This window comes from Herpailurus yagouaroundi, unplaced genomic scaffold, assembly GCF_014898765.1.
Source record: "Herpailurus yagouaroundi ecotype Mexico unplaced genomic scaffold, PumYag 77, whole genome shotgun sequence".
Classification (NCBI taxonomy): Eukaryota; Metazoa; Chordata; class Mammalia; order Carnivora; family Felidae; genus Herpailurus; species Herpailurus yagouaroundi.
The window spans coordinates 58,796,090-58,807,703 of NW_024412388.1; positions in this window are offsets into that span (position 1 = coordinate 58,796,090).

The following is an 11,614-nucleotide window of genomic DNA, read 5'->3' on the forward strand; positions in this document are numbered from 1 at the left end:
TATATATATATATATATATATATATATATATATATGATAAATATATACATATATTTATCTCATATATATATATATAATTTTATATATTTTCCAGACTGTCTTTGGAATGTCCATGTCTGTGTAAATGCCCCATATGAACGAAATTAAATTTTATTTTCTCCTGTTTATCTGTCTCATGTCAATTTGACTCTTAGTCCAACTAAAAGGACCTTGAAAAGGACAGGAAATTCTTGTTCCCCAACACCATAAAGGCAATTAAAAAAAATAGGCTTCCAGGGGCGCCCAGTTGGTTAAGTGTCTGGCTTCAGCTCAGGTCATAATCTCACAGTTTGCAAGTTCGAGCCCCACATTGGGCTCTCTGCTGCCAGAGCAGAGCCAGCTTCAGATCCTCAGTCCCCCTCTCTCTCTGCTCTTCTCCCACTAGAATGTGCACACACACTCACTCTCTAACTAAACATTAAAAAAAAAAAAAAAAAGGCTTCCATTATTAAAAGTGGAAATCAGACTGTTCAAAACCCCAGCTCGTGTTTACCAGCTACTTGACCTTGTTTTGAGCAGCTTATTTAAATGCTTGAAGCATCACTGTCTGTCCTTATAAGTAAAATGGAGATAATAACAATGTTTGCTTCATAGAGTTGTTATAAGAATCAACTGGCATAATAAATGTAAAGCACGTGTGGTAGGTCCTCAGTCATCGTTAGCTATCCCTTGGCTTAGTTATAACCATCGTAAAATTTCTGTGTGTACACCTTCAAGTTCTTTTATAGACTGTTTTGAGTAGTGGAGTCATGGCAAATAAAAACTGTGGTTCAACTCCTGTTGCAGTTTAGATTCACAACACTTTGTTATTAAGTTACAGACTGGTTATTCTGGTTGGAGGGAGAAGGGGGGAGGTTTTTTTTCATTTTAGTTTAGCCACATGCTGCTTCCAACCAACTGGTGTGGGGGAATTCTTCTCCCTCTCCTTCCCCCTCTCCTCCTCTTTCTCCTCCTCCTCCTCCTCCTCCTCCTCCTCCTCCTCCTTCTTCCTCTTCGTTTTTAGTTAAATATTGCAGAAAGAAATGTCAGAGGATCTGGCTAACCCATATGTGGTAGCTAATACAAATTATAACAAGAGTATTTTGAAATACAAAGCAAGATTAAAAGCTTAATCATCACCAAATAGCAATAATGTTCACTGTAATATTGCTGAAAGGTTTGAAGTTGTTCTTGTTTAATTTTTTTTTAATGTTTTATTGTATTATTGAGAGAGAGAAAGAGAGAGAGAGAGAGCACAGAGGAGGGGCAGGGAGAGAGGGAGATACAGAGTCTGAAGCAGCCTCCAGGTTCTGAGCTGTCAGCACAAAGCCCAATGCGAGGCTTGAACTCACAAACTCTGAGATCATGACCTGAGCCAAAGTTGGACGCTTAACCAGCTGAACCACCCAGACATCCCTGAAGTTGCTCTTGTTTTGAAGGTGCCAAGAAAGGAAATTCATTGTTAAAAATTTTCTATGTTGGATGAGTTTACAGCATGGAAGATTTAAAATTATTTAGTGCCAGATATCCTCTTGTGGTTTTGGCTCTCAAAAATCAAATAGCCTTTGTAAAAGACAGAGTAACCAAAATTGCAAAGCGTGATTTTGTTAAGCAGTTAGAGTGGCTACCTTTTGTTTTTGACTGCCTGGCATCCATTTAACCTTCTTTTCCTTTTTTTTTTTTTATATTTTTTTTTTGGTTAGGCTACTTTCTCTTTTGTTATCTTGTTACTGATTTTCTGAACAGAAATAACCCCCTCTGATATTGGAATGAAGGAAATATTTATTTACAAAGGATAATGAGAATCTTACTTATCTTCATATTTTTATTTTTACAGGTTGTACATAATAATATTATATTTACAGGTTTGATATTATATTAGAGTTCTCAAGAGAAACAGAACCAGTAGGATGTGAGAGAGAGAGAGAGAGAGTGTGTGTGTGTGTGTGTGTGTGTGTGTGTGTTGCCAGAATGGAGATGCAGGGAAAGTCAGTGTTTCTGTTTAAGTCTGAAGTCTATCTGCTGAAGAATTCTTTCTTTTTGAAGAAAGTCAGTCTTTTGTTCTATTCTGGCCTTCAACTGATTGGATGAGGCTACTCGTGTTATAGACAGCAATCTGCTTCACTGAAAGTACACCAATTTCAATTTTAATCTCATCCAAAACACCCTCAGAAACATCCAGAATAATGTTTGATCAAATATCCGGGCAGTGTGGCCCAGCCAAATAAACCTATAAAATTAACTATCACAGATATCTAGTAGTAATGGCCAATTTTCATTTAGCTTTTCCTATGTGCTAGGTACTTGACTAAGCTTTTTACAAGCATCATTTCAATGAATTCTCATACAATTATTTGAGCAGATGCTATCACTGTCTTCTTTTTATAAATGAGGAACTAACACTAAGGGAAACTAACCTTTAAAAAAACTTGCCTAGGCCATCTAGTAGATGGTAGAGCCAGGACATGAACCTGGTTTGTATGATTCCTAAAGGCCATGCTCTTAACAAACAAGCCATATTGCTACTTCAAGATTACCAATTTGTTTGCCATGCTCTCATCCTTTTTAGTAGAATACTCTGGCAGCATGGGAGAAAGAGTCTGGGATTGGTAATCAGGAGACAAATTGTCTTTTTTTCATTCAGTGTTTTTGAGCTATAACTGCTAGAAATGTGTTATGTTTAGGAGATACCACGTTAAGTAAGACAAAGTCCTAGTTCTTAAAAATTTAGTGGGACTTCTGGGAAGTAGATGTGCTAAATCATGCATGGAGTGTCATGACACCATACAGCAGGAATGTCTAACCAAAGTCCTGAGGCCAGGGAAAACACCTGGAACGAAAGATGTCCAAGTTGAATCTTGAGAGCAGAGTAGGTATTAGTCAGATGAACAGGATTGGAAGAACATTCTACAGCATAGCTAGGACACAGTTTTCTCACTGGTTAAAATTAAGGACTAAGCTAAAACATCACTAAGATCCCTTCTGTGTTAGTTTTATATCACTACCATAACAAATTACCACAAAATTACCAGCTTAAATAACACACACTTATTGTTTTACAGTTAGGAAGTTTAGAAGTCTGACTGACAGGTCTCACTGCACTAAAATCAAGGTATTATCAGCCATGCTGTGTTCCTCTCTGGAGGCTCCGGGGGAGAATTCATTTCATTGTTCAGCTTCTTGTAATAGTAGGAATAAGATCCCCGTTTTCTTGCTGGCTGTCATCTGTAGGTTGTTCCCAGCTTCTACAGGCCACCACATGCCTTGGCACAGGGCTTCCTGCCCTCCATCTTCAAAGCCAGAAAAAGTGGTTTGAGTGCCTCTCATGCTTTGAATCTCTTCTTTTTCCGGCTCATCTCTCTGACCCAGCTGGGAAAGATTTTCCACTTTTAAAAGCTCATATGATTAGATTGGGCTCACTTGGATAATCCAAGGTGTTATATATTCAGGTTATCCTGGAAAAGTTTACAACCTGCATGTGTATTCTCTAGCCTGGCATCTGGACTTCAGGTTGCAGAATCAAGGGGATTATGTTTTTATATTGGTTATCCCTCACCGAAATTGGGGTAATGATCTCCAACACTGCTTCCTTCTTACTTCCAGGTCAGATTCAAGGTTGACTGAGTCTTAAAGTCTTCCTCAACTCTAGGGTGCCTGGTGGCTCAGTCAGTTAAGCATCCAACTCTTGATTTTGGCTTAGGTCATGATCTTATGATCCTGAGATCGAGCCCCACATAGTGCTCTGTGCTGGGCATAAAGCCTGCTTAAGATTCTCTCTCCCCTTTCTCCCTCTGCCCTTCCTCTGCTCATGCACTTTCTCGAACTCTCTCTTAAAAAACAAAAAATCTTCCTCAACTCTTAGTTGATTTCTCCTTGCTCCTCAGACCTACAAAACCAGGGCCTACCCTCTGTATTGAGCTGAATCTAACCTGGTGGTAGGTAGGAGCAAGGTCGTTTAGAAAACATCCCCATTTTGGTGAGGGATAACGAATCTGAAACAATAAGCTTGATTCTTTCACCTGGATACCAGAAGCCAGATTTTTTGAATTCATATCTAGATGTCCCTCTACTGCCCCACTCACCAGTCTTCAAGAAAATGTATTATCAGAAGTAGAGAAGGGGAAAATTGTGCAAAGTATTGTTTTAACATAATTGTTAAACATAATTTAACATAAATTGTATGAAATACAATTTTAACTTAAAAGATTAACATTTTAACTTGTAATATCACGTATTTTGCAACACTGTGAAATATACTTCAATATTATACATCACATACTGTCTCTAGAATACATCATACTTTTTTTCAAATACAAAAAGGGATTGCAAGTATGGACTCTGGAGCCAAATGTCCTGAATTTGAATTCTGTTTTTACCTTTCATGGGACTGTCAGCAAATTACTTATTCTCCTCTCTGTTTCCTTATTTCTAAAACAGGGATGATAATGTCACCTACTTTTCTGGATTATTTTGAACCATAACTGATTGAATACTTGTAAAGTGCTTAGCACAGTGTCTGACATATATACAAGAACTTATTGTTGAAAGAGCACTGTTATTATCTCGAGGGTATTGAGAAGGAGCTTGAAAGTGGTCACACGGCCAATTATGGTAGATCCAAGATCAGAGGTCATTTCCTGCCTGCACCCTAATCCATGCTCTTGTTTCTGAATCTCCGCATAGCCTGTGTATGCGGCGATGTTGGGTGATATTTTTTCTCCTCATCTTAGGGAAAAATCTGTAGGAGAGAAGTATTTATCTTGTCTCTCTATGCCTCAAATCAGTTATAACCAAATTTGACTACATTTTTGCTTTGCTATTACAAAAGACACTTCAAAATCCCCCTCTCTTCTGACTTTTCACTTTTTCAAACTGGTAATGTTTTTAAAGTTGCTGGGTATTTTGATAATGTGTTTCCTTGGTTCTTTGTTTACAAAAAGACTTACTGTATTACTAATCCTTGGTAGATCTTCAAGAACATCTGGTCTTGTGCCCAGAGTTTTATTAACAGTGTCAGAAACAGCAAACTACAGTTGGCTCATAGAGGGTTGAGGGGAATCCCCAACCAAAAGTACCTAAACTTCAGACAAAGTAACCCACTGATGAAATGTATTTCACTGAAGTTTGCAGCAAACATATTCAGCAAGATTATATTGTCAATAAATTTGTTTCTAGAGAAGCATATCCACACTTGTCAAGAGAGATTATTTTAGGAATTTCCTTCTTTTTTCTTTTTCCTTCTTCCTTCTTTTAGTCATTCTCTCAGATAATTAATTTTAGGAGATAATATTTTAAACATACAAGGGGACAAACAAACAAATAACTTATAAATTATAAATCCAATTTACAATTGCACCAAGAACCATAAAATACCTAGGAATAAACCTAACAAAGATGTAAAAGATCTGCGTGCTGAAAACTATAGAAGTCTTATGAAATAAATTGAAGAAGACACAAAGAAATGGAAAAAGATTCCATGATCACAGATTAGAAGAACAAATATTGTTAAAATGTCAATACTACCCAAAGCAGTCTACACATTCAATGCAATCCCAAGCAAAATTGCACCAGCATTCTTCTCAAAACTAGAACAAATAATCCTAAAATTTGTATGGAACCACAAAAGACTCCGAAAAGGCAAAGTAATGTTGAAAAAGAAAACCAAAGTGGGAGGCATCACAATCCCAAACTTTAGCCTCTACTCCAAAGCTGTAATCATCAAGACAGTATGGTATTGGCACAAAAACAGACACATAGACCAGTGGAATAGAAGAGAGAACCCACAATTGGACCCACAAATGTATGGCCAACTAATCTTTGACAAAGCAGGAAAGAGTATCCGATGGAAAAAAGACAGTCTCTTTAGCAAATGGTTCGGAAGAATTGGACAGCAACATGTAGGAATGAAACTGGACCACTTTCTTACACCATACACAAAAATAAACTCAAAATGGATGAAAGACCTAAATGTGAGACAGGAAACCATCAAAACCCTAGAGAGAAAACAGGCAACAATCTCTTTGACCTCGGCCACAGCAACTTCTTACTTGACAGGTCTCTGAAGGCAAGGGAAATAAAAGCAAAAATGAACTATTCGGACCTCATGAAGATAAAAAGCTTCTGTGATCCCATATTTCTGATATATACATCTTATGTCTTTAAACTAGGATCTAGTCTTCATGTGAGCAAGGGGTTTGTCTTATTCTTCTATTATATAAACTATCTTTGAATGGAGGTGTATGATTGTTTTATTCATGGGAGTCATCTTTTATTACAGTTTATTATTCTGTCTCTCTTACTCTGTTTTTCTCTGTCTCTGCCTCTGTGCCTCTCCCTCTTCTCTCAATTTCTTTCCTCTGTTTCATGGCTAGTTGGAATTAAAATTAGGACAAAATGCTTTACATGCTGTGAAGCCAGCGTTTCTGAGCTCAAGAGTATTTTAAGAGTAGAACATGGGATTTGTTAAGAACAAATCAGTCTTTGCAAAATTGGATTAAGTATTCTATCTATTTTCAAAGATTTCCATTACCATACCCACTCTAGTGTCAGTCTAATTTAGTGTGAAAGCTCAAGAGGTCTCTGCTTAACTAGAAAATCATTCCTCTGGACATACTCTGGGCTGCTTGCAATGTGGTTAGTGACATCCTTGGCTCAGTGGCTAAAAGACATTCCCTGGAGCTCTCAAAGTTCATTAAGCAGATGTCCAATTACACTCTAGATTGTATTTGGCAACATCACTACCAGATGGTTTCATTCTGGTTATGTTTCAATTTTTATTTCTTTACCCCTATTCATCTTTATGGGGTTCTGTCTGCAGTAAACAATTATGCCTCTAGGAAATCTTTGCATCACAGAATGTATTGATCCTGAGTTGGGTTCCTCAATATAGTAATTTTAGCACACAATTCAGCTCTCTGTTTTATAGGTGACATTTCCTTAGGCTCTTCAAAGACCAAGAAGATGAAATTGTGTATTGAATGAATGTCTTACTTCCAGAAGGGGTAGCAATTTCCCTTTGGATGAGCCAATTAATTTGCCCTGCAGAACCCTGAGACACGTCAGAAATTGGAAATATAATTCATAATGTAGGCATAAGTGGTATTAAAGGGGCCCCAAGATAGGGGATTATTTAAGAGTTTGTAAAAGAAGGAGTTAGATTGATCCTGTCTTCTACCCCTTACTGGCTAATTAGGTTACTAACCCTCTTCACTCCTACAGAAGACTAGAGACTTAGTCTTTAGAGAAAGTGAAACCAAGCGTATTTACAAAAACATGCTGTGGGATACGTTTAGCTCTAGGGCTGACCCTGATAGTTAAGGAGCACTAGACATCAAAACAAAGCAACCTAAAAAATGAAATCATTGGAGGAAGCAGAGATGATGCAGACAGCAGAAGGAAACATCAAAGGAACTAAAGTCATTATCCTTAGAGAGATAATAAATGTATGACATCCATTAATCAAGAACAGAATACGATAAAAAAGGTACAATCAGAATATGGAAGGATTCCAGGAAATTAAGATAAGCTGAATAAAAACAAACTCAAAAGAGAATCAAGGGATAAATCCAAGAAAATCCCTAAGGGACACCTGGGTAGCTCAATTAGTTAAGCGTCTTATCTCCGCTCGGGTCATGATCTCATGGTTGGTGGGTTCATGCCCCTGTGCCTCCTGTTGGGCTCTGTGCTGACAGCTTGGAGCCTGGGTCCTGCTTTGGATTCTGTGTCTCCCTCTCTCTCCCTCTCTCTGCCCCTTCCCCACACATTCTCTGTTTCTCTCAAAAATGAATAAACATAAAAAAAGAAAATCCCTAGAAAAATAAAAAAGACAAAGAGATAGATAATAGGAGGGAAAAGATAAGAAAATAAGAAAGTAAAGATAACCTTATTTCTGAAGGCTTAACAACCTACTGAGATAAGTCCCAGCAAGAGAGAATAAACAGAAATGAATACATTTTCAGTTAGATACTATACTGGAAAATTTCCCAGAATTGAAAGACTTATGACTCCAGATTGGAAAAGCCCACTAAATTTCCAGCACAAGAAATAATGACACACTTTTTTCAAGGCTAATCATCATGGCATTTCAATACCAGAAAAAAATGCTTCAAATATAATACTTTGATTAAAAATTAGAATTAATTAAAACAATGTATTGGGAAAAGGTTCTGTGCATAGCTGATTCTTGCTGGTTTCAAATCAGTTCCACATAAAAGAAATGCTAGTAGAAATTTAGCAATTATTTCTAGAATTTAGATGTAAAGGTACCACTAATGAATAATTAAAAACATGAAATCTGGGACACCTGGTTGTCTCAGTCGGTTCAACATCCGACCTTGGCTCAGGTCATGATCTCATGGTTTGTGAGTTCCAGCCTCGCATTGGATTCTCTTCTGTTGACACAGAGCCCACTTCAGATACTCTATTCCCCTGACCCGCTGCCCCTTCCCGCTTGCTCGCTTTCTCTAAAAAATAAATAAATGTTAAAAAAAAAAAAAAAAAGCATGGGATCCTAGGAAAGTTAATTCACAATGGGTAACAGCCTTCACACACTTTTCGTATCTTTTAGCAAGATGCACTAAAATGATCAAAATCCCTATGCAAAAGATTGCACATGAGAACAATTTGGGATCCCAAAATCCTTTCATATTTTATCATTTGTTCTTTAAAAATATCACATGTTGAGGGGCACGTGGGTGGCTCAGTTAGTTAAGTGTCCGACTTCTGCTCAGGTCATGATCTCGCTATTCGTGAGTTCGAGCCCTGTATGGGGCTCTGTAATGACAGGTCGGAGCCTGGAGCCTGCTTCAGATTCTGTGTCTTCCTCTCTCTCTGCCCTCCCCCCCCCCCAAAAAAATAAATAAACATTAAAAAAATTAGTAAAAAAATATCACATGTTGAAGAAATTTCTACTGCCTTTGAAGAAAATGTGAATTATATTTTGTTTCACAGACAGTAATTGTTTGAAGAATCAAGTGGTTTTTTACACAATAGTACTATTGAGGGACTAAATTAAGGTTGCACAAGTCAGCATTTTGTTCATTTTATTAGTTAGTTTATTGTGTCTTATATAACATTAGGATTGATTTGCTCATATAAGAGTTGCCCCACACACTAGGATTCTGTTTCAGTGATCCAAGAATTAATACTTTCTTTTAATTTCAAGTTGTACTAACTTGGGCTCTTGGACCACTGTGAGTAGCAGGCCAACACAAAGGACATAACTCTTCGGGAAATCTTTAATTGAAAATATTCCCCTTCCTCCTGCATTGGCTGAATGAGGAACTTGTTTCCTTTACTAGAAATGAAGTGCTATCCAGTATCCACATCCAGATGGCCTGAGGTCTGAAGGGGACTGTGGATCTGTGAAAAGACTGTGTGTTGCTCTTCAAATTGGAGAATTACTCTTGGCAGAGGAGGGCTTTGAAGTTGCTGTGTGAAGTCAGCAAAAAGCATTAGGAAGCACCCACATGAAAGGGCTCTTTTCTTCATCAGGTCTGCTGCTCGCAGAGGGGATGATTACATGTCCTCATTCATCTTTCCCTGTGAAAACCGTGGACTTCTGTGCCACACTCAGCAGGTGTCTTCTTCCTAAACCACCCAAGTTCATAAAATACATAAGTCTGCTTTTTATGAGCTATGGCTGTGTTCTTCTGTGGCTCTACTCAGAAATAAGACCTGTTAAAATGAAAATGTACTTTTTAGAAAAATGGCATGGTTAAACCCACAAGGCCATGGGGGGCAGATCTAATTTAGGAGCTGACACTCAGCAAGGGACTGCTGACATAGTGGAAAATGGTGAGATCAAGAACCAGAGGCTCCCCAGACATGGAAAAGGTTCTGAGAGCAAAACAGTCCTACGGTTTGGCTTCCGGATATCAAAAATGTGCCCTTTTCTGGAAGTTAAAAGGTTCTTGGGGGAAATAAATAGAATTCCCAATTTGGTATATTCATGGTCTGAAGGAGACAAGAGAAAGTCCTTGTTTATAGTTGGGGTGCATTTACTGTAGAAGCAGTATCTGACCTAATTCAAAGAAACTGGTTTAATAATTGAGCCTCCTTTGAGAATGTAGTCTTAGTTTGCTTGCTGCAGGAAAGGCATCCTGAAGGTCATTGTGTGGAGTCAGTGGGTTATGTCTGTGTGCACCCTTTTTCCACTTAGGGCACAGTGATTCAGGTGTGGGTTCCAGGGACCAGCCTGTCCATCAACCTTCGTCAACACCTTGAGTACATTATACCCTCTCTCCTTGCTGCTTTTTTTTTTTGTACTATCTTTGCTGTACTAAACACTAACCTTAAACTAGAAAACCTGTTCTTGTTTACACTTTGTTTCAGACATGCTGTTTTTGCCTCTGTAATGAAGTTGTTCACTTCTTTGATGCAAGGAACCTGCCTTTTTTTATTGTTTTAGTTTTTTTTTTTTTTTTTTTTGTAATTTATTACTGCTTAGTGCAACTGGCACATAGCAGCTGTTCAATAGATAAGGGGTCTCCATATAATTTATACCCAAATTGAAACATCTTTGAGAGCAAAAGTGAATGCTTTTACTTGTCATGCTGAGACAATAGGTGTAAATTACAAATTACGACATAAGGTCAGTTTGTCAACATATATATACTTTTTGAGTTTTATTTTTAGTTTTAAAAATTTACATCCAAATTAGTTAGCATATAGTTCAACAATGATTTCAGAAGTAGATTCCTTAGTGCCCCGTACCCATTTAGCCCATCCCCCCTCCCATAACCCCTCCAGTAACCCTCAGTTTGTTCTCCATATTTATGAGTCTCTTCTGTTTTGTCCCCCTCCCTGTTTTTATATTATTTTTGTTTCCCTTCCCTTATGTTCATCTGTTTTGTCTCTTAAAGTCCTCATATGAGTGAAGTCATATGATTTTTGTCTTTCTCTGACTAATTTCACTTAGCATAATACCCTCCAGTTCCATCCACGTAGTTGCAAATGGCAACATTTCATTCTTTTTGATTGCTGAGTAACTGAGTATTAATATATACTATGTATATATACCATACATTGTGTGCATACATAGATGTATACACACTATATCTTCTTTATCCATTCACCTGTCAATGGACAATTGGGTTCTTTCCATACTTTGGCTATTGTCTATAGTGCTGCTATAAACATGGGGGTGCATGTGTCCCTTTGAAACAGCACACCTGTATCCCGTGGATAAATGCCTAGTAGTGCAATTGCTGGATAGTAGGGTAATTTTATTTTTAGCTTTTTGAGGAACCTCCATACTGTTTTCCAGAGTGGCTGCACCAGCTTGCATTCCCACCAACAAAGCAAAAGAGACCCTCTTTCTCCACATCCTCACCAACATCCGTTGTTGCCTGAGTTGTTCATGTTAGCCATTCTGACAGGTGTGAGGTAGTATCTTATTGTGGTTTTGATTTGTATTTCCCTGATGATGAGTGATGTTTTTTCACTCATTTTTTCACGTGTCCGTTGGCTATCTGGATGTCTTCCTTGGAGAAGTGTCTATTCATGTCTTTTGTCCATTTATTCACTGGATTATTCGTTTTTTGGGTGTTGAGTTTGATAAGTTCTTTGTAGATTTTGGATACTAACCCTTTATCTG